Consider the following 24309-nt stretch of genomic DNA (forward strand, 5'->3'; position numbering starts at 1 on the left):
TTTATTTTACTACTTAAAAGATCAACACGATGAGTTGGGAGTTGGTCACATCACCACAATGGTCACACCATTATCACAATCCATTTTTACACTCATTGTCACATTTAGTGACTGTTAATTGTCGCGTTGCCTAAAACTACTGAGCGTGAGCGTACCCACGCGTCAGCAGAGATCGCTAAATACCCTTTCCACCAATCACGAGAGCAAAATCGCTGCGTTTGGTTCTGCCTTAACGCGTCAGGCTAAAGTCATGCGAAAATCAATGTCACTTGTGACGTCGTTAGATTAAGAAATTATTTAGATAATCAGAATAGGAAAGTTTAAAGATAGGTGTAGTGTTTATTTATTTCAACACATTATAAAAAAATAAAAGGGACTTGGTAGTAATAACTTGATGCGACCAATTATTATCTAGACATAAATTATCCAGATTAAAAACAAATAGTTTTGATATTTATCGTAAACGTAAAATCCCTTTCCTCAAATAAATTGTCGCCATCCAGTCGATAAAAAAATACAAATGAATGATTCCGTTTATCTTATAATATACAGAAAGATATGATGTGCGTGATATTATTTATTTAAGGTTAATACTGATATACAAATCAGTACCTTAAATTAATATTTTATGCCAAGCCGAATTTTATTATAAAGTTTGCGTAAAAATTCTCATTCTCATCAGAACGAAGCAACCAAGTTTTCCTTTAAGTTTTGAACTAACTTGAAATGCTATTACCAATTTTGTTTAAATAACCAAGATTTAATTTTGTACTTGATTCGATAATTTTTATACAGTTGCTCTTACAATTTCAAAACAGAACTGAAGAGTACTGCAGTCTGTTAGTTGCACGTCTTTCTAGCAGAAGTGACGCGCCATGTGTTTAGTTAAATAAAAATTATAATAATAAAAAGAATGTGTATCAGGAGTTATTACTTCCTGCCACATGATAAATTTTTATCTCTACTACAAATCTATATTATATTGAACAGGCTAAGGGAAGTCTCGTAAGAAGATTATCACTGATCAAAATTTGTTCAATAAAATGCAACGCAATTGCAACTGAATCCCGACAGCATGAAAAAAATTGAAAAACTTGGTTCTTTACATATACTTACAGGCCGTTACAAATTCGTTTCTCGCTACAGGGATCCCGGAAACGGTAAGAGATACAAGTAACTTAAAAAGGAGAAAAGTTGCATAATCATAATCTAAAAAATCAAGGCTAACCTGATTAGTTTTCGAAATATTTGAAAAAACCGAAATTTTGGAAATCCGTTTTTGTTTTAATTTCAGCCTTGTTTGAGGTGATATTGAAAAAAGAAGAACACTTTCTCGTGGCAACTTTTTGCCTTCTATCGAATGGCATAATCAATTTTTAAATGTAATAAATTTAATTAAAAGCTATTTAAATCATAAATCATATAAAATATATACCTAAGCTTTTTTTAATTTAATATATAAGAAGAGATGAATAAATAAAACAGCACTAAAACCTTGAATCGGATTTGAATTATGTGTTCCACTGCATTAAGAAAATGAGAAAAACAAGACATTCAATTTTCTCAGAGGAATTTGATATAGTGGGACTAGAAATGGAATTAGTTCAGATAGGGTTCATCGGCATCAACACCGTACAAGTAATGTTTCGCATATTCCACATTTCCATTTAAAATAAGAGCGAAACAAGCTATTCTGACGTCAAGGAGACTTTTTTTATCAAAGATGCAGGTATATGAGAAAAATGTCTGCGAGGAATAAATCGTATTTTAACTTCAAACAGAAATAAGACGCTGATATAAGTTTTCTTAAATAACTTTTTTATTCCTTAGGGAATGGAAACATGTAGGTACAGGGTAGTAAGTAGTAAATGACACCCCTGTTTTCTCTTTTATCTTTCGAGATATCAAAAAATGTGTAAAAACAAAAGACGTAAGGAGCATTTTAAATTTTATGTGTAAGGCCTATTATTGAACACCGGATCATATAAATGTAAACAAATCTACTACTTTGATGAAATTATAATTTAGTAATCACACTTTCAAAAATGATAAGAATTAATTCTAGTTTGATCATAGATAAATTCAGTTAACAACTATTTAAATTAAGATAAAACTGGCATGACTTGACCACAAAAAATATCGATGACAGAAATGAATAAATCTACAAACCACTTCATTGACGCTCATAAAAATTAATATTCATCAGCTGTATGATTTATGTCGAGATTGTTGAAAGAGGTTTATGTTTATCTAGATTGGTAAAAGTCAGCACAGGCAACGGGTTATGTAGGTGTTTATGCCTAAAATACTTCAAGTTTGGAATGCAGAAAGTGGTTTTAATTTGAATTTTCAATGGACTATAATTAATTTCGCACCGCCAGAATTTATTAGTTTTCCCTATAGTCACAACAATAAGCTGAAATAGATTACAGAAATTTTCTGTGATAGAAGCGACAAATAGTTTTTGCAACAAATTGGCATTTTACAGTAACGTTAGCCAAGTAATGTTCAGAGAATGTAAAAAATTCTTGTCACCTTTCTGTCGTTCATAAGGATCTAGTCTAGGCCATCTTGATTACAATTCGTGACGATTTGGCAAATAGTAAATGAACATCCCGTAGATGTAAAGTATACATTCCGCAATTATTATACAATAAGTTGAATTTATATGAATGCATAAAAAGTGTTTTGAAATTAATTAGTGAATTACTTAATAACTAATTATGACTAAATTAATAATAGTGAACATTCTCTTCGTACATTTACCAACAGAATTATTTTATTTATAATTTAGTATTAAGTTATGCTGGTAAAAAAACCAATACGAAATAAATACGTATGTCTCAATTTTTGCCAATTTCACCTAAAAAATAATTATTGTAAATGAAAAATTATATATTTACTTTTAATTTACTAATAACTTACACATCTGAACCGTATACTTAAAATTGCATATGAGGCAACCATTACTTTTTAAAGTATTTTTAATGTAGGATGTCCAAATTTTCGTCCAAAAAATCTAACGTCCTATTTCCCTGGGCCTTGAACGTACAACTTTCTACTTGCAATACTTAAACAATATAAAGCAACAACAAATGGTATTACACAAAACGAAACATTAATAATATCTATTAATAGAAATTGTAACGAATCCATCATTAATCATACCACACATAGTGAGCACGTAAAAAACAAGGGATTATGGTTAGATTTCACTCACAGAAGCAATGGCGACATTTTAAAGCACTTAAACATGAATTGATTACGAAGTTATTTTGAAAATGTGATTAATTTGAATTAATAAATCAAAGATATATAAGCCAATTTTCTATTTACTTATGCACAGAATGGTGGTTAAGGATTCCAATGCGTTAGTGGTTCCTGCATGCACATGCGGCCTACTGAATAATAATATGCTGCCTCCTCTCCCGAACAAATCCCCGAGTTGTAGCTAATCCTCTGTATTAGAATAAATGAACTATAAGACGAAGACAGAAAATAAAAAGAAGTGTAATACATACTCTATAATAGTGTTAGTTTCATCTCAAATTCTTTGGTGTAGTGCTTGTGGTTAGATAGAAGTGCAAGTAAATAAAGAACACAACAAAATATAGCAAAATATAATATATGTATATTGTATATTCAATAAAACAAAACCAAAAAAATATGTATACCTACCTAATGGAAATATTATTAAAAACGATATTATCTAATCTAATATTTCCCTTAATTAAAAGATTTGGCTGGAAATAAATCAACAAGTTCATAAATAATAATTAATTTATAAATGACTTAGATAAAACGTATTATCAGTTTTTAGTAAATATATTTTTCGAAGGAAACCTCCATCAATTAAAAATGATTTCTTAAAACTAAAATTATTGGTTGTATGTATCGTCATTTTCTATAGTTATGCACTGATACTTTAGAGGAAATACAGATGTAAGTTAAAAAAAATAAATAAATAAATAAGGAAACATTTTTGATTAAGTAAAAATAAATTTATTAAAAATATCCAATTAGATTTTAAAAACGCATTGAAAAATATCAGAAAAATAATTAGAGATAGAACAGTTTTGTATATGTTACACTTGGATAAATCTACGTATAAAATAAAAGTCGGAAAATAAATAAAAACTAGACTAATAGATGAAACACAATTCGTGATTGTTAGCAAACATTTGCTGATGTAGTTTGTTATCAACCGAGATAAAATTGTTTTGTTTCCCTAAACCGCTCTCTTTAAATCGCTTTTTATCGTATTTCCCCATAAAAATGATTAAATATGATTGGAACTTAATATTTTACACAAAATTATTTACTTAGGAAAGTACGACATTCCTCAACTACCATTGAAATTTATTACAAAAAGTTCTTAAATCAGATATCTTTCCCCCTGTTCACGTACTAGTGACTTTTATCAAATGTGCCGCTACTGTGTCACATCTTTCATTTCATCTTGGATTAGTCTTATTCGCTAAAATCAGGTTCGTCATTTCCGATTTTGCCGAAACTCGATACCCGAGATATGCTCCAACTCTAATAACATCGATTTCTGTATCTGAACAAGAATAGGTATTACTACAGGGTGATTCGGAACGTATCCAAAAAAAATTGAATGTACAAGACTCTTACAAATACAGTTTTGTAAAGAAACAATCAAAAAAAGGGCAGTTCGAAAATGATTTAAAAACACATTTCTACGCGGCACTGGAAACTGGTCCATCTTACTCGTTTATACGAACTAACACGAATGTTGTCTTGCTTCAACATAACACAAATGCTTCACCATAATGCAAATGTTGTCTTGCTTCGCCATAAATTAAAACGATATCCATCTACTCCGAGTTGCTATACACGTAAGCTATTTTTGACACTAACTACTAAAAAAACTATTGTAAACGCTATTGCAACGACGATTGTAAAATCGGATTTCAGTAATTGGAGTCACTGAGGCCACGTGACTCTCTTCGCGTAATACGAATGACGCTAGACTGCTGTTGTCCATCTATGTAATGGTTGAAAGTACTACAACTTCAATAATTTTTTTCTAGGAAACTATAAGGATTTTACAAAAAAAAATTACGATATTGGCTTCAATTCTCATGCCGTATCTATTCCCAATATTTTTTGGATAAGCTGTGAATCACCCTGTATTGTTAACACAAAAAGAAAAAGGTCAGGTAAATATAAGAACATATTAAATTTACAAAATATGAGTATATTTTTTAATGATTGAATATATAATTCAATGGTCCAAAAAATTTATAATTTCAAATTACGCAACAAAAAATAACCGTACCTACACTAAAATAGATCCGTATATTTCAAATTGATTATTTAGAAGAGATTATGATATTTTGTTACAATTTATAGCATTACTGGAATTGTTTTCATCCTTGAGATAAATGGTATTAACTCATGCAACATTTGGAAATATTTTAGAAAACTTTATCAATATGTATTAGTTAAGCTACTTTTGACAAATTCGCAACAATCGTTGTTGAAAGTAATGAATTTATTTGCAAGTAAACAATAATATTGATCGAACTACAACTACTGAATATATAATATCAATACTCACTTAGAAATTTTGTAGTGTTTTACAATAATATTTTCCAGTTCATATTTTTACGTAACATTGTTCACAATTATGTAAATTTATCCGAAGATTACGTTTGTTGTCGCTCATACCAAATTTAGTTTAATATTGACATTTAATTCAAAATATCTCGTACATGTTTCTAATCAGATTTCAGTTGACCTGCTAAAAATGCCTTCAATAAGTAAAAATCTACCAGTTATTAAAATGATAATACTAATTGAGTAGTTTACTCATTTCTCATTCAAAAAAATAATAATATAAGGTCCTCGCATTATACATATTTCAGTAGATTTTTTTGCAATTTATTATTACAGCTCATTAATTGATGTGAAAGCAATCGGTCTATTATTATAGATCATAATGTTATATACCTATTATTACTCTTACCATTAAGTATACATATAAACATCATACAATTGTAGCATAGGTAATTTTTTTTAACTGGTTATTATTTAAGTTAATCTTCCAGTACAAAAAATACCGTACCTTAGTTAGGTTCACTGAATTACACAATAAAAAACAATCATCTACTCACCTAATGCTGTTCTCACAAGGTTAATAACAAATCCTACACATAAAAAACAAAGTCTTTCCTCAAATATGGCTAATAGCGGTGGCAAAAAGTCCCGTTTTATAATAACAACAACAAACTAATGTTCACAGAACGCTACGAAAAATGATACTGCGAGATATTGAAACAAATGACACTTTCAGTTGAAACAATAAGCGAGATAATGGCTTATCTTTCACAGATACGTACCGAATCCGCTAATTATCATAGATTAACTCGTACGAAAACGCGTAAGCAAATTTTAGAGGAACAGAAAGTGCTTAAGAAATAGCAGTAATTACGTGACAGACAAGGAAAAGATTAGTTAAATTGCCGTATTTTTCTTAGAAAATATCGTACAATACCACACTAATAAAAGTGTTAAATACAATGTACGTAATTGACATTTTTTGGCGTTTTATAGTAAAGATAAGAAAATACGTAGGTTTTCTGGGATTATCTGGGAAAAGGATTAAGGAAATTTTAAAAGAAGTTTTGAAATAGTGGTCTCATCTATAATTATAATTAAAATTCCTAGTATTACAATATGCGATATGATCCTACCAGTAACCAGCACAGCATCTTCGACTGACAATAATCCCGAAATCATTATCATCGGAAAATAGCAGATAATAAATTACCGCTCACGAGTTGACGAGACAGTTGAACCGGAAGCGGAGGGCGAAACGATGTTGCAAGGAAGAGAAAACGAGACGACTCGGGTGTATTGCACGAGATAGAGCAGCGTGATAACCTCCGAATTAAAACGTCGTCGCCGGATTTTAATAAAAGATGAACTCGGAAGGGCGCCTCTAAACAACGGGTAAAACAATGCGGCCGGAGAGGGAGACAAATTTATTAAATGGGATACCTAAACCTCACCCTCGAACGCCAATTCTGCAGATGCCAGTTACGATAAACAGTTTAACTATGTGGGTACAGTTGTATCATAATATCCAACAGATACATGAAACAAACATCTGTAGATAATAGTTTAATTTTGTCATTGATAATTACAATTTTTCAAAAACAAACCAATGTTGATCGAAACAAAATGGGGAAATTTTGACAGTTCCTCCAGCCTCTACTACAAAATATGAGTGATCTTCAATCAGCTGTCTTCCTGACCGAATAGGAAAGTGTCATTGTTCGTTGTGACAGAAAGATCAGTTAATTTTAAATAACCTGACTTGTTATTTCCAACCATTCCAATGTCGATTTGTTGTTGCCTCAGGCTAATTCAAACTTCAAATGAATGAAATTAATATTAATCCAACTTTAAATCGACATTCCAACGCTATTCCATTTACGCTATAAAAAATTATGTTTTTTTCTACCACTATGAAATAATATATCATTAACACCTACCCATTTCACATTAATTGTATTTATCCAAATTTGGCTTCTATCATGAGATTAGTGGGAAATTTGCGCGGTGATACATTAATAACCATCAGCCTCCTTATTTTCGCTAAAGGAAATACAGTAGTGCCACATGGAATATATTAATTCATAAAGCTAAACGAAAAAATAAATAGTAATGAATATCATAACAAGTAATTGATATTCAAAGGTCAGTGCAAAAAGAAACAAAATGGTTGATCGTATTAGAAATTACATGCTTGCTTTGATTTACGATTCATATCATACAAATGCTTGTACAGAAAACACTAAGAAGTCAAAATTTTTAAAACGGATAGAAGTATATAGAGCTATATGAGGATTATTTGAAACTACCTTACAAATAATCCACTTTAAATGTTTTTGTAGAGATTAATGTTGATCTATCGATATAACCATTATATTTATTTAAAAAAAAAAGGTGATTTCGATTTAATTTCATCTAATCTTTCGATTACTACTTAAAAGAAGAAATGTTGTGATATGTCAATGGGTAATGATATATAATGACTTGTAATTCAAAATTTTAATGAGTTGACAATCTAATAGAATCAAAAAGATATCTTGAGTGGATTTTAAACTGATTTAAACCTATTAAAATATTTTCTCCAAAACAAAAATTTGCAACTGTTAAATGATATGTTAGTTGAAAGTAAAAAAAAAACCCACCCCATGTGCACAGAAAAAACGTTTTACTACCTAAACAAATTATTCAAGAACTGATTACATATAACTACTGTAGATTGAGTGAAATACAATCATTTCATTCCAACCAACGCAATTAAAACAAGGAAAACATCAATTTAAGCAGTCAAAAATGGGTATTACCTACCCCCACTCCTTTCAATAATAAACTAATTGTTTTTCAAATCTTATCTTTTAAATTGCTTTTATCGCGAAAACTGTTTACTTTCAACTAGTGTCCCATTTTTCTAAGAATTGAGAAATATTCATTCTGTGAAGGACAAATTTACTCCACTAATAAATTGTTTTTGATTAGCTAGCAGAAAATGAATACCAGTTTTAAAATCCTAAAAAAGAACAAGATTATAAGGTTCTTGAGGATTTTACATGAGGAAAAAAGATTTTATTAATTAAAAAGTTGGCAAAGTTTTTACATGTTTTTAAAGGGTACACATTGCCATTAAATATGACTTTGTACGTATACGTTTTACAATTTTTTAAATGTCCTGTATGTAGTGTGCAAACAAATATAAGCTGCACATCTTAAAAGGCAGTTGAAACGGTCGAAATATTAATGATACCTCCAAAACCTCTACTAAAAAAGATATTTTTTTATTCATCAGTTTATTTGTTCTAAGAAGCTAGGGCGCAAGCATTAAACACTCATATATCCACCCAACATAAACACACGCAGAAACAATTTCACAGCTTACCGGCCTATCCGGGTCAAGTAACCATCTATTTCTGGATTTAATCCGCTCGTGATATTCGCCCAAGAAACATTAGAAGCGGGTATGGCTGAGAGTACACTCACCACACCGACAATTAGCAAATAATGCGGAGGACACTTACGAAAATAGTACGACAAACACGCACGGTAACTATTCTAATCTAATGACTGTGGTAGACGCATGCACAGGTGCCTAAACTTATCCTCGCAGTTAAGAGCCAATTGTCAACTGTACCACGAGAGAAATGGAACGGAGCAAACCTCAACAGATCTACATGATAGGCCAAACTGTAGCGGAATCACGTGAAAGTGAATCCCTTAGGGCCAGCATTTTGAATGTCGGTTAAGACTGATTGTGGTTAACTAATCCGATGTGAAGCTGTGAGTAACGTTTGGAAATTATTCACAGTCTAACCATGTGATTAGTTGACCAAGTTTTAACCGATACTCAAAATACCGACCATTGGTTGTGTAATCAGGAAGCTACTGGATATTTTGCTTTACCTGATAACATTCCCAAAGAAATAAACTGTTTTCCCAGAGGATGTTAACTCGCGCGTGATTTGAAACCTACATGAAAAATTGCAAACATGTAGTTTTATACAAAATTTTGATATGTTACGAAAGATTCTTCTGATCTAATATGAAATATTTGAAAATTAACACAAATTGGGGCCTCATCGATCTAAGTAATTCCAGTAGATATAGTATAGAAACTATAACAGATTTTTTCTGTAAATCAGTGATAAACAGGAACGTACTGATTAGAATTAAGTCATAATAAAAAATATCGCATTTAACCTAATCACCTACGGGCGTAAACTCGGAAATTTACTTTTAAACCGACCCAGAAAATATCATATATAGAGATTTTTTAGAATCAGATTGTCAGAAGCAGAAAATGAAATTTCACAAGAAATTTGGGGAGCAGCCTTGAAGGCAACATACGGTCCCTTTGAAGGAAAGGCAAACGAATGTCATATATATTTTTTAGCTGAAACACGTCGTAAGTTTTTGTAATCTCTACATATAAATATGTTATACCTCTGTTTACATGCGCAATATCTAGTAGACAACTATCATTCGCCCAACCACCAGACATATACCGGTTTCGAGCAAATTAATTCTCATCAATATGGTATACGTGAGACGTAATAATTTATTCGTAGTTATTGATATCTATTTACAGACATGGTATGAATGCCTAGGCCTTCAATACTGTGAAAGTGTCAGGGAAATAAAAATAAGTGCTGCACTAAGCGAAACAGAATTTTAACAAATATTATTGTACAGAACAACTACTCTGCTGACTAATGCCACGACCAGTCTTGAATTATATCCACAATATATAATAAACAGGTAACATCATTTTATATTTTGCCCAACATTTTTTTTTAAAACGAGCTAATTGGGTAGTCAAACGGAACACATTGTAGGCATATAGTTTTTTTTTTAAATACAGGTTTTTTGAATTTAACTATTGTTAGTTTGCTTTTATTGCCATTTAATTTAAATTTAATAATACTACTTATTTAGAAGAAGCTACTGAAGCAAACTTAGACACGTTTTTTTTTTTTAATCAGAAAAGCTTACAGATATGAGGAATAAAAAAAAACTTAATGGAAATTCCATTGAAAGGTTCAATTGTTTTGCTGAAAAAGAATTTTTGACATTCAATGGACTACAAATTCTAGATATACAACATTCTTTTCCTATAGATAGAAGGTGACCATTCTTCGCGGGAAACACTGACTATAAGAATTGCCATTTAACGATTTAAAGAGGTTACAAGACTCGACACCAGTGAAGGACTTGGTAGCGTCGCCTCGCCTATATTTGTGAACCGCTTTTGACACCCACGTTGTTTGACAACGCACCGCTATGCCAAGTCGATCAACGTGGTGGTGTCGCTTGTGTAATTTGCCCAAATTAACTATACGGATAAAATTAAAATCAGTCTTCCTACTAAAATTATATGGGACAAATTTAAAAGGAAAGCACAACAAAAAGAGATAAGTAACTGCATAAAATATTAAAATTTTCAGATGTCACGTTATCTCTGCTTTAATGAAGCAAGTGAAAGACTGATGCAAACATATTTATCCTTAGGTTAATTTACTTATTTCTTATCTGCATGCCCTACTAATGGATTGAAACTGTTATATTGTGTCAAGTTTTAAAATTATCTAGTGTCATACTACTTATTTCTGTCCTCAGTGACTGACTTTTATTTACTACAAAACTATTCTCTTAACATAAACGACCCTGGTTGATAAATTCCTAGCATATTTAAAAAATGAACGCCTATATCTTCACTGATATCAGAATCAAGAGATATATGCATTAATCTCTTAATTACCCCTACAAATATTTAACCAATGTTTTCATAAATTGTTTAAGGATAAAAACTGTCAATTTTATATTATCTAAAAAAAAATGTGACGTCTCCATTAAGTATAAATGCACTTTTTTATAAGCTACAACAATTGTTTCCTTCAACAATACCTAATGAGTTCATAGAATAGTATTTATGTACAAAATAAACATGCTTTATGATGACGAAATGGCCTAAGTATTAGATGAATATTTTAAAAGCATTGTCCTAACTTAAAAATGATTGTACAATCCCTTGGGATCGATCCTTCAGTTCAAGTGAAGAAGTCCTTATAAATCTATGTCACGGAACTCGAGCTTTGTCTTCGAGGTAAAATTCAATTTTGTAGGGTCGCCTCTAAAGAACTGCATATATGAAATGTCAGGAACTTTTCATAATATGCTCAAGTTGAAATGCACAAGAAAATAGACACTTTCATTGTTAAATTTTAGATACTTAGTTCTTGAAAACTAAGAATAAGAAAAAACTTTTAGCTGCAATTAGCTCAAATTAAAACTGATTCACTTACCTAATTTAAAATGTGTCAACGACCTTTTTATATAATTAAACACTTTAAACTTTTATAGCAGTCTTACAACAACAGCTTTTTTGACACTGGCATGGCCAGATGGCCAAAATGTTATGCCTTAACTGCAAACTCTTGGCCACAAAGTTAAGGTTAAAAGGAGATAGTGTTATTGGAAAAGAAACTGTCTTTAAGGGTGGGTAAAGGTAATCTCATAAAATTCAAATTATTGCATGAGGAATAAGGTTTCTTTTAGCAGGTAGCAGAAAATGGATTTACTGGATGACCACAGAAACTAAAAATTAAGCTACGTTCAATTTACCCAAGTTCCATTGTCTGATATACTTGGTCATAAATGTTGTTAGTTTTTTTTATCATATTATTACCCACATCTTATAGTTACCCTTTCAATAACCCATTTTAAAAATAACCAATTCTAAATACAATCTGCTACATAGTTCAAAGGAATGCGTTTAGCTTTTAGGAAATGAACATAAATAATTGTCAAGTTCTCATATTATAAATGAAATATGAATCACAATTTTACATAAATTTACAAATATGCTAATATCTTCTGATGGGAATTAAATAAATATGACGTGTGTCATGTGCATACCATTTAAATAAATAATATCCAACCGATTTTTTACGAACTCTTTTAAATTGCATCAACTGGAACATTTCAATAATCGATTTCTCCAGTAACACTGAACTGCTATTATATAAAACAGCAATCTTGCTTTGTAGAGAGTCGTTTTATGTACTCCCATTTAAGACCAACACATTCATTTTCTCGGTCTAAGTGAAGTGGAGACAGATTGTCTAGGCTAGAACTTGAAATAAAACGAAGTGTGCTAATTTTGAAATTGCAGTTGTCCATATTTCTTACAGTTGAACCGACATAGAAGAATGCAATTTGGGATAGTACTTTATCTTATCAACACCGATATTTTTGCAACTTTAACAATAAGTTTATAGAGAATAACCCCCTTACTTATTAGCAAAGGATCGCATTATCGATATTTCGCAATACTAAAAAAGAACACACTGTATACCTGTTACAAGGTAACAAAACATATAATTTTAATAATTCAATTATCAGAACTTAAAAAATATTAAGTTGTGTCTACATACTGAATATAATAATAACCTCACTGAAAGAAATGAGCTTATTAAACTGTTGCTATAAAATAATGTGTATAGCGCAAATTAAAACTTTCATAACAAATACACAACTTCTATTAAAATAGGTACCATTTCGTAAAGTGTATAAACAATAATAATTCAATGAATAATACGGTTTATAGTCACTGTGTTAGCAATACGCGTTTTATATCCAATATTGACCTGTTAATCTGTCACATATAGTATACAATATTCCTATAATGGCATTTACAATTCTAATAAAGAATAACGCCATTTCTTTCAGTGTATAATATAGATACGGGTGTTCAATTTAAGGTGGATTCTTACAAAGCTCTGGTAATATAATTAACATAAAGAAGTTTTCTAAATGTCTGTGCCGTAAGTGCCTCGTACTGTGCGAAAACCACATATTCATGAAAAAAATTATATCACTATAAACCTCCTTTATCATATAACGAGATGCAGGCTGATATAATTTTATTATTTGAGGAGAGACACTTGACGGTAACAAAATATTTAAAGCTACTTGTAATTTTAAGTACAACAGTGCAGCTCTGTAATAAAAATAAACGGGAATATGTGGCACTAAAGATAATCTCATCGTTATATGGAAAAGTGATAACAGGCTACTGCCTATACGAGAAGAAAAACAAAACACATTCCATGAAAATAAACAAGACTACAAAAAGTATTCAATAAATCTCGAAAGTGTGCACTTACTCACCATGTTTTTTTTTTATGTACATCGTTAAAAATTCTACACTATTCATTTTCACATTATCATAACTTATGGTCACGTTGGTCACTGCACTTAACTACAAATGCGTTTTATTTATTTTTTTTTATCAAAACAAATAACATGAACTGTTCAACACTCCAGTGACTCGACATCACATTTCAATCTAGAGCACTGATGTTAGATAGGATACGGGAAACTGTCGACTTGGTTGTAATCTCTAAAATGTTTTGGTTTGATAAAGGTGAGTATCCAGAATAAATAAAACTATGTATACAGTTTGGCATTAATGGTACGACAAACTATCGGTTAATAAATAAATAAACTGGTTGAGTTTTATGTTAAGTCTTCAAACAGAGGATATCAATATCGAAAAGTGGGAGTCAATACGAGGGAATCCCAGTTAGAAAAGATATATAACCGCAGTCACTACTTCCGTTTTGCAGATATGTTGTTTGTTAAATAATGATGTTTGAAGTAAAGGATAAGCTACAATTTATGTTGAAAACTAATTTAACATGTAAATAAAACCATTCTGGTACTTGTTCGGGAAGTCCTAGTACTATTAATATTAATAATTACTGAAATTGAAAACCCGAATGATAGTTAAAGTTTGAACAAATAACTGGGGTTATTCTGATATTAAACAATAACTCGTCAAGTCAAATACACGACAAATGTTTAAGCAATTCCCCTGTTTCAAGAGTATTTTGTATTTACACAAAAATTCAATAACAATGAAATCATTTATTATAAAAATTAAACACAATTAATTCCTTTTTTTAATTTCAATTCCCCTATTATTCAACAAATACAATTTCAAGTAGCACACACTGGTTACTTACTAATTGCTAAAACTGCTAAAACAGACACGTAAGGTTATATTTTTAGGTATCATCACTGCTAAAGTTAACTGTTCTATCTAAATTAATAATTCCAATTAGAGCAATGTTGTGTCACGGAACTCGAGCTTTGTCTTCGAGGTAAAATTCAATTTTGTAGGGTCGCCTCTAAAGAACTGCATATATGAAATGTCAGGAACTAAGAATAAGAAAAAACTTTTAGCTGCAATTAACTCAAATTAAAACTGATACACTTACCTAATTTAAAATGTGTCAACGACCTTTTTATATAATTAAACACTTTAAACTTTTATAGCAGTCTTACAACAACAGCTTTTTTGACACTGGCATGGCCAGATGGCCAAAATGTTATGCCTTAACTGCAAACTCTTGGCCACAAAGTTAAGGTTAAAAGGAGATAGTGTTATTGGAAAAGAAACTGTCTTTAAGGGTGGGTAAAGGTAATCTCATAAAATTCAAATAATTGCATGAGGAANACAAAAATTCAATAACAATGAAATCATTTATTATAAAAATTAAACACAATTAATTCCTTTTTTTAATTTCAATTCCCCTATTATTCAACAAATACAATTTCAAGTAGCACACACTGGTTACTTACTAATTGCTAAAACTGCTAAAACAGACACGTAAGGTTATATTTTTAGGTATCATCACTGCTAAAGATAACTGTTCTATCTAAATTAATAATTCCAATTAGAGCAATGTCACGAAACTATATTAATTTAACCTTTCCATTATTTGCGATCTAAGTATGCCTTCAATCCCCATCTAACTCCTGTGACAAATGAAGCAAGGTATTCGACACGATATCAATTTGATAATCAAGCTGGCCAGACGCAAAAGTCGATGATAATCTGATTGACTAACGAATATGACCATTACAATCACAACTGATTATGTCAATAGAACCCTTACTACTTGTCTGCCTCGTAGAGGAGGACAAATTTTTGAGTTTGTTGCAATCAACAGGTATGTTAAGCTTATACTAATATTAATAGTTTAGTCATGTAACTAAGAAACTATATTTAAAATAAGTTTTTTCCTTTTTTCCAGAGAAATAGACAACAATGTGACCAAAAAATAGTTGGCAAAAGTTTTGAATACTTGGGAACGGTTTTTCCTAGTATCACATTTATCAGTCGATTAAATTTATGTCTGTCAGTCACTTGTACATACAATTTTTACGAAACAAATGTAGATTTAATCGATGAATAGAATTTATCTGTAGTTGAAATGCCGACACTTAACTGATATGTCAAAATGTAGAAAACAGATGTCTGATTTTCATATAACACCAAAACATCGGCAAATAAACAAAAGGTGTTCAATTGCTGCTATACACATAATTAAATATTTATTTATTTCGTATATTATTCGAATTTTATACAACTAAATTTACACCTAGATAACATCTTACATCCATATTCAATGAAATGAAACTGTCTTTCCTTTGGGATTGTTCGTCTCAAATAAACTCAACTCAGAAAACATCAGATAGTTGCTAGGTTTCAAATCAGGAGAATAAGCAGGTTGTAGGAAAATATTGTTATGTAAGGTATTCTCTATCTGATTCTAAAGGTTTTTATTTTTCACCGGCGTGTAAAGACATGTTTCTTCCTAAATACTTTAATTTTTGATTATTCGAGACCAACTTGCGTTAAAAAAATCTTACTTACAAAGATTTAAATTTGACTTGTACCAAAATTGGCAACGAAATAACTGCTTCCTATTTTAACTACTCCCCATGAAAAACTATATGCACTCATATATTTTTAATTTATTGTCCGTTTCAAGTTCAAATAAATAATAGTTTTATAACAGGAAGAATACCAAGATAATTACCATTGCTATCTATTCAAGGAATACATATGTACTGTTAAAAAACATGTATGCATAGCAAAATTTTAATCAACCAGGAAAATCCAGTTCTACCCGCAGGAAGTATTTGTGGCAATCCGATAAAATATGTTTTAATTCAGCAGTCCCCAACTTTTTATTAACAGCCTACCATCGAAACATCGATACTCAAATAAGTTATATAAGGTGTATAATTAAAATAGGTATTTGATCAATATTTAATTGTGGATCTATACATGAATAAAGTACTTCGCTTCGTATTTTAGATACAAGGTGTTCAAAATTTATAAAAGTATGTCTTTAATTTTAATTTACCGAAAACAATTGACAGAATCCTGTAAATAATATATCAAAAATAACTTGAATATTGACATTTTTAACAATTTTTACTTTTATTTCAAACATACTTTTATGTATTTTTTAGAACTCTGCTATAATAGAACTCAGTTTGAACAAGAAAAAAATGTTCACTGTTCAAACAAAGTGCACGATATAAAAGGACTGATAGGTTTATAGTTTCTGGACAATTAAACAGAAGGTATATCAAAAATTGGAATCATATTCAATTAATTCAAGAACAATTAAGTCTGGTCAACAATTTTAGTTACACCTAGCAAACTAACCTTATCCCCTTCTTATAAATTTAGATTATAATATGTGTGTAACTAACACATTTAAAAATTTGAGGAATATTCGGGGAAATACCTAATTGCATCAAATAACTTGAATATGAGGTGTCAATAAACCACATTTTACGTAAATTAAGTATTGCATATTCATTGATATGGATTAAAGTTCAGAAAAATACGCCAATTACTTCGTCCAATTTTAGTTTTTATTATATGAAAACCAACCGAATCCCGACGAAAAGAACGTAAATTGGTATAGCTAACGAGAATCATACATTGTCAACCCGTTTTTTTATTACATATTTTTTTTGGTAATTATTAGATATGACATTTTTATTAGATATTGCTGATGTAATTCACTGTTGAACGGGACTTTAGTTCGCAGAGTAGTTGTTCCCTTTAATGTTTTTAGTTATTAATTAATAGTCTGTTTCTTTTTAACATTCATTGAAGTTGCTGTCAGAAGGCACATATGACATTTTTAGGAAAATATTTAAATTTGAATTAACTAATACCTTTTAAATATATGGTATTTAAAATGTATATGACTAAACAAAATCATGGCGTTTCTTTCTCTTTAAGATATTCTAACGTTCCATCTTGAAAAGATTCTTAACTTTCGTTAGTGTAATTCTATGTGAGAAGTCGTTTTTTTCTAAAACATGTAAAGGAGAAAAGTAAAAATAATATTTATTAATTACATATTTATTCCAAACTGAATAAAAGCATTGCAAAGAGATTTGAAGAAATTCGAAATGGTGTGTGGTCTCGAAAATTTATATTTGTAATGTGTTTAATACCGGATACAGTAATTTTTATCTATGGGCGCTGTACAACATATGTGCTATTAACTTGTAAGTAAAACGGTAACTACCAACATATTTTAGGTTTTCGACAATTTCTAAACAAAAGAATCATTTAACTACCCGTATTTTACTGTTATGAGTTGGTATATACGTCTCTAACATGCTCTGTTGTTTTTTTTATGAAAGGTGGCTCACTTTAGACTGCTCACCATGGAATGTTGGAAAGAGAACTGGTTGGTTGAATTACATAAAAGTTGTGCAATGATAAGTGCTTTGCAATGGTTTCAATGTCCTTATACCTAAGTTTCATAGGTTTTTGAATAACTATTAGAATTTCTCCTAAAAGTGCTACTAGAATTTCTCTAAACCTAAATTTTCAGTTGGAAATATCAACATTTTTTATGATAGACATGACCTCCTACATAACGAATACAAGTCAAAATTCCTTAGAAATACAAAATATATCAACTAAGATGTTTTCATGTAAATACTGCCTTCGACTGCCTCATATTAAAGCTAATATTGATCCCATTATAAGAACAAACAAGACCCTACATCAAATTTCTGAGGATAAAACACAATATAAACCGTTTCCAAAAATGTTTCGCAAACATTTCAAGTAATACTAAACACACAAAACAGATTAATATTATATATCGGGGGAGATGGTAAGCAGACCAAGGTCTTCATAGGGAAGAGGAAGGATAGCAATTGGATGGTGGATGAAATTAATGTAGTTGAGAAAAATCAAATATTTATTATGATTAAAATTTGTAATATTTCCTTAGAATGAAAAAACAAGCATTTCCGTTTGTTAAGTAAGGTCCTCTCTCATTTTTGGGAGCCTGTATACGCCTGTGCCTAGTATGAGTAATGATCTAACTATGCTTCCTATTCTGTATTTACATTAAAATGTGTCACATTTTCAAACCTCTCTTTTAGTCCAGTCATTTTTTTTATTGCAAATAACATATAAATAATCAAAAATCCTCTTCATTCTAGTCTTCCTTTTTTATTCTATTCCTAAAATTCCTAATTCTATTCCTAAAATATAGCTATAATGCGTATTCAGCAATGCTTCAATATACGTGTTCTGATATCTGCAAAAATATGTGATTGGTTTTTTACCCATAACTCGCTTAGTTTTTATGCTATCAAGCCCTTCAAAAAAAAAACATTTTGTAGTTTCTTTCAAGGGCTATAAGATCTATTAAGTTAAATTTTCTTTCAGCCCTTATTTTTGTAAGAGTTTGAGCTGAAAGGGCTTGAACAAGTTGCTATTTACGACCATATGCAAATTTTAAACGTAAGATATGGCATCTTACTTAATTTTTATCCTTTAGAAAAAAAAAGTTGCTTAGAATAAGTCAATATACCCATGCCCGGAATTATTTTCAATGAAACATTTGTCACCTCGAGGGTAAAAGTAACCCCCGGTACAAGGTCAACTTTGAAGTAGAGTGTAAGTAAAACCTAAATGGTCTTTGACTGGACTATTTTTGCATTGCAAAATTCTAGAAAATGGGAAAAATTTCACCGCGCTGTTAGCACGGATATGAAGGAATTTATAACTGCTTGCTATAAATAAAAATAATTATTCACAATTCAAAATTGTTTATGGTCAAACCTGATTCATGCATTGCGATGAATGGATTTGGTGTTAGGAGTTCAAACCATAGTTATTTTTTAGGTGGGTACTTAACATGTATGTAAGCATCGAATATTTACAAAATTTAGCCAAACTGTTTAAAAATTGTTTAATGAATATTAGAATATTCAATTAATCAAACTCAGGCTTACTTAAAAATTAAAGAAGGGTAATGAAACTACTGTTGAATATTGTTCTTGATATCTCTTAATCGTTATGTTTTATGTTCCTACTTACTTTATTATTATGCCCCCATTTCTCTGTTCATATTTTTTTACACTTTTATTCAAATCTAAAAATAATGGTCGATTTATGTTTCAAGAACAATGCTTTGTATAATTTCAACTAATAATTCCATCAAAATGGTTTGATACATAGCTAAAGATTTAGTAATAATTGTAAACAATCTTTTAGTATCCTTCTGTTTCATTTAAAATAATAATCCAATCCTCTTAGACCCCGGATTTTACTATATTTACATATTTCATATTCACCACTCAAGACATCTAGGTATTATATAAAAGAAACGATTGTTACGTTTGAATTTATACAATCAAGTTTTTCATGCAAATTTCCAATGACCAATTAAAGATCTCCAATTCGTCTTTTGTTTGTTCTGTTGTGGTTACTTAATCTCTCTTGGGGGTTAACTAAATCCGGAGTCATAAATATGCAGATCCCAATCAATCCTTTTGCATTGTGGCAGCGGATTCGTCCTTCGTCGGTACTGAAATCCGAAGGATAATAATTTCCGTGGCACTCCTGCAACCTCTTGATTGCGACGAGAATATTTGTAAAGTCTATCACACCTACAACGACAACGAATCGGGGAAAACGTGCAATTCCGTACTTAGCACGTAGGGGAGAACTCCCCAGAAGTGTTGTGCATATTTTGAAATCGCACACAAAGGGGTGAATAAATGAATGGGCAAGTAAAGTGTGAAATGCTTCCACCAAGATTTCACGCAGGAAGTAAGACAAAAAAATTTAGGGATGTATTCTTGGCAAAGCCGCTCGTTTTGTGTTTGAATTTGCGATGGAAATAGCTATCTACACTAATCTTATCCACATTCGTTAATTGCATTTATTCATCAACTTCCAAAGCGATGAGTAATTAAACATATTACTTATATTTGGATAATAAGTTACATATCTACAACTTTACTAACTTTCCGGTATAAAATACGTAAACTTGAAATCTTTTATTTGTAAATGATCGACAATGCCGTCAACAAAATACAAAAGATACAATTTTATTGCCATGCGTTTGGTCGTAAAGAAAGTAAACAATCAATGGGTATTTGCGAGAATTTCATTAGCGCTCTCTTAGAAAAAAAACGCCGACCGGCCTTGAGATGTTTGATTGCTGTCTGCCGATCGGTTCACGATAGGCACCCATTTAATGGGGGAGACTGGAGGTAGAAGAAACCGCTTTCGTGTAGCTGCGACTGATATCGATCGTTTAATTTGTCGGGAATGCATTCGAACGAATATTCACAAAAAGGCGTTTCGAAATACGCGCCCTTTGTACGAGGCTGGTGCCAACAGACGTATAACCTAATGAGGGTTCATTGAAGTGGAAGCACTTGCATATTTGGTCCTCTTTGTGCGACTACTATGTTGATTTTAATTAATGATATCACTGAAAACAATAACGCCACTGAAGCTTAAAAAATCGGGTATACTATGTAGCACGAAATAACATTTCTATCTTCGGAATAGCTCCAATTTTGCTCAGACTTTTTTAAAGTAGCAAAGCTTGAAGGAAAATATACAACATACTGATCCGAAAAACAATAAAAACGGGAGACAATTCGTCAGATGAGATAATTTTGTGACGAGGCTACTAAGACATATCCTATGTTATAGTCTTTGGACAGATTGTAAAAAAAAAACTGGTTGCCTCCACACATAAACACTACATTTTTATGTGCAGTACTATTTATGTCACAATATTCTTGAAAACTAAAAGTTACCATTGTTACACTTTTACATCACCCCCTCCCTTTTGAAACATAACTATATTAGACAAGTCAATGTCAAATGGATACATTTGTATACTTTGCAATTGTATCTTAAATGATAGCTAATGTATATCTTCTTATATATTTTATCTCTCTCAAGCAATGCAAAATTTATCAAGAAAATTTGACTGACTGCTGATGATTGATGCCGAATCAACAATTCACAAGTGGATGTCTGAAAGCCTATATATAGTAGCATTACTAATTCTACCATTCAACAGTGAGGTATATCAAATTGTATACATTACGCATTATCAAAACTAATTTCGTTTCATTGCTTTCCCAGAAGAAGACATGCATAATAAAAGAAAACAAGAGGCTATTATAAATATAAACACAGAATAGTTTCAACGCTGAACTAGGAACGAATAAACCAACCTTCGATAGACGTCAATAACCTTGTAAGTTGTAATTCTACTAACCGTCAATTAGAGGCTTATTAAAAAAAGAGTTACCACAATCGCCGGAGGATATCGAAATTGGTAGTTAAATTGGTGCGATCAGTGACAGATTTACAGAAATTGTTTCTACAATTGCTTCTTTGTTATACACGTTACATGAAGCAAATTACTCCTAACATAGACGGTATGAAACCTAGCTCATTATTTTCCAAATGTTTCTAATTTAAGCCTATTTTACATTTACCAATTTTTGAGTACAACAATTGATCAACAGTTTCAAAAAATTGGAGATATTGTAACCACTATTTATATAGTATGTCCGCGATTAGGGTGAATGAGAGGAAAAACGGCACACTTGATAAAAAGTGTTGCTTGAATTTAAAATGAGGTTGGCATGGTGAAATTTAACAATTGATGTACGGGGTGTCCGGAAAATAAAAAAATCTGAAAATGTCGAGAGAGTAAACTACCTTTATTTTAACTTTTTATCAAATGCGCCTTTTTTCCGTAAAATGTAAAATAAAAAAGTTTTTCCTCTTATTCACCCTAACCGCGGACATACTATATATAATTTTTAATGTATTATTCTCCTCAGAATTTTTATACACGCATTCATAAAATTAATTACTATTAAAAGTGACAGTAAACATATTTTACGATTAAAAAATATCAGGCACAGAACTGTGAAGAATTATTAAATTACATACCCCTATAATTCACAACAGGGGTCGTAGGAACAATGCTCGAAGTTCTGTTTCTGGACACTTATTATTCGGCTGGCCTAATAGCAGTTTCTTCGCATACTCAACTGTTTTACGTGTTTTTAATGAACGAATATTAACTCGGACAGCCAATCCGCATGATACTATTACCTTCTGGTAAGTTCCTCGGGGGCAATTACAGCGTTTTCTAAATGCAGCCTTTGCCAAGCTGCATATAATCACTTGATTTATGATAACAGTTATTTTTAAACGGCATGATTTATGAATGCAAAGGCCATTTTTAATGGTATGAGCCCATTTAAATGCGGGTGAATACATGTATCGGTATCTATTTGGGTCATAGGCGTCATTTTCAATCAACTCATACATAAGACGTATTGACATTTCACTTGAGTATTTTTAATATTTATGCTTGTCTTTTGCATAAGTTTCAAGAATGAATCTATTAAACAACGCGTAGAACTCTAGATTAACAACTAAATGGAATAGTAATTACTTTCTCCCGAAAATTATAAATAATTTGTGAGAATAAACCACTGAAGACATACAATAAGCGTTTTGAAGCAAGAGTTCCAAAATTTCAGGACGGTATTGTTGACTACATAGTTTTCACACAAAAGTATTTGTAGTTTTTTAAGATTTCAACCCCCATTTCAACAAATAAACCGATAGAACCATCCGAAAACTCTTAATCCTTGCGACTATTAACACCCGTTTGTCTCTCGTGATCAGCGGAATTGAGTTACCTCCGGGCTGAGGGCCATTATTATCACCATTATAGGGATAATCTGGACCGTAAACAACTTGTAGCCGTTTTCAGGACATTACAGTGCTGTGACACCGCCACCTACGTGTACCGATTATGTATCAGTTCCGAGTGCTATTCTAATTCAATTTTGCAATAATCACCGCATTGGGTGGGGACTAGCCTTCATTATACCCTAAGATATTTGATTCACGAGGGTGTGAATGTACAGCTCATTCAAGAGATTTGTTAAATAGGTTGTACAAACACGCAAGATATTAGAGATCATTGAATTCATTGGGCTGAAAACAAAAAATTATACATTTGAGACAAATTCTTGTTATACATTTCAAATAAAAAAAAAAGGTTATAGGCTTGAAAGTTCAAAGTTTTCAATCATGGTCAGTGTGTTTTTTTATAAATAGAAACCTGTATTGAATTTGATATAGGGCAGTTACAAGATCCAATTTTCTTTCGTCTATATTATAATTTGTTGAGATATATTTCCTATAAGTAATACGAGATATTACTTTTCATATTTTTCACAGCTATTTCCACTTTAAAACATCGTTGTCACATTTTCAAAACTAAGATGGACTTGTAAGCCATGTTTGGGCATCGTTTAAAACATAAGCCATAATTTTTATGAAAATATAATATTAATTAAGTTAAAATAATTAATAAAAAGAAAACATACAAAATTATCAAAAAATCACTAGACAGACGTACAATAACTATTATTCAAAATGTCTACCATTTCACCGAGCACATACTAGAACTCTTGATCAAAATTCTTATGAACGTTACGAAGAAATTCGGGAATAAAATATTCGAAAGCTTGCCATTTTCGATTTTATGT

The 24309-nt window shown here is 31.0% G+C and overlaps 1 protein-coding gene across 4 annotated transcripts in view; it reads right to left on the bottom strand.

The window, feature by feature from the left end:
- LOC108909802 (tyrosine-protein kinase Src64B) overlaps nt 1-24309 on the bottom strand; it is a 114797-nt gene that overhangs the window by 25860 nt on the left and 64628 nt on the right. Inside the window, exon 1 of one of the 4 annotated variants that reach the window (XM_018714230.1) lies at nt 13741-14049. The exons of 2 other annotated variants lie outside the window; for them this stretch is intronic. The gene's annotated coding sequence lies outside the window, so the exon portion shown is untranslated. Of the gene's footprint in view, nt 1-6140; nt 6278-13740; nt 14050-24309 lie in introns of those variants that run through there. One more of the 4 variants, XM_018714231.2, reaches the window with a different exon arrangement.

The sequence above is a fragment of the Anoplophora glabripennis genome, unplaced genomic scaffold, assembly GCF_000390285.2.
Source record: "Anoplophora glabripennis isolate ALB-LARVAE unplaced genomic scaffold, Agla_2.0 scaffold153, whole genome shotgun sequence".
Taxonomy (NCBI): domain Eukaryota; kingdom Metazoa; phylum Arthropoda; class Insecta; order Coleoptera; family Cerambycidae; genus Anoplophora; species Anoplophora glabripennis.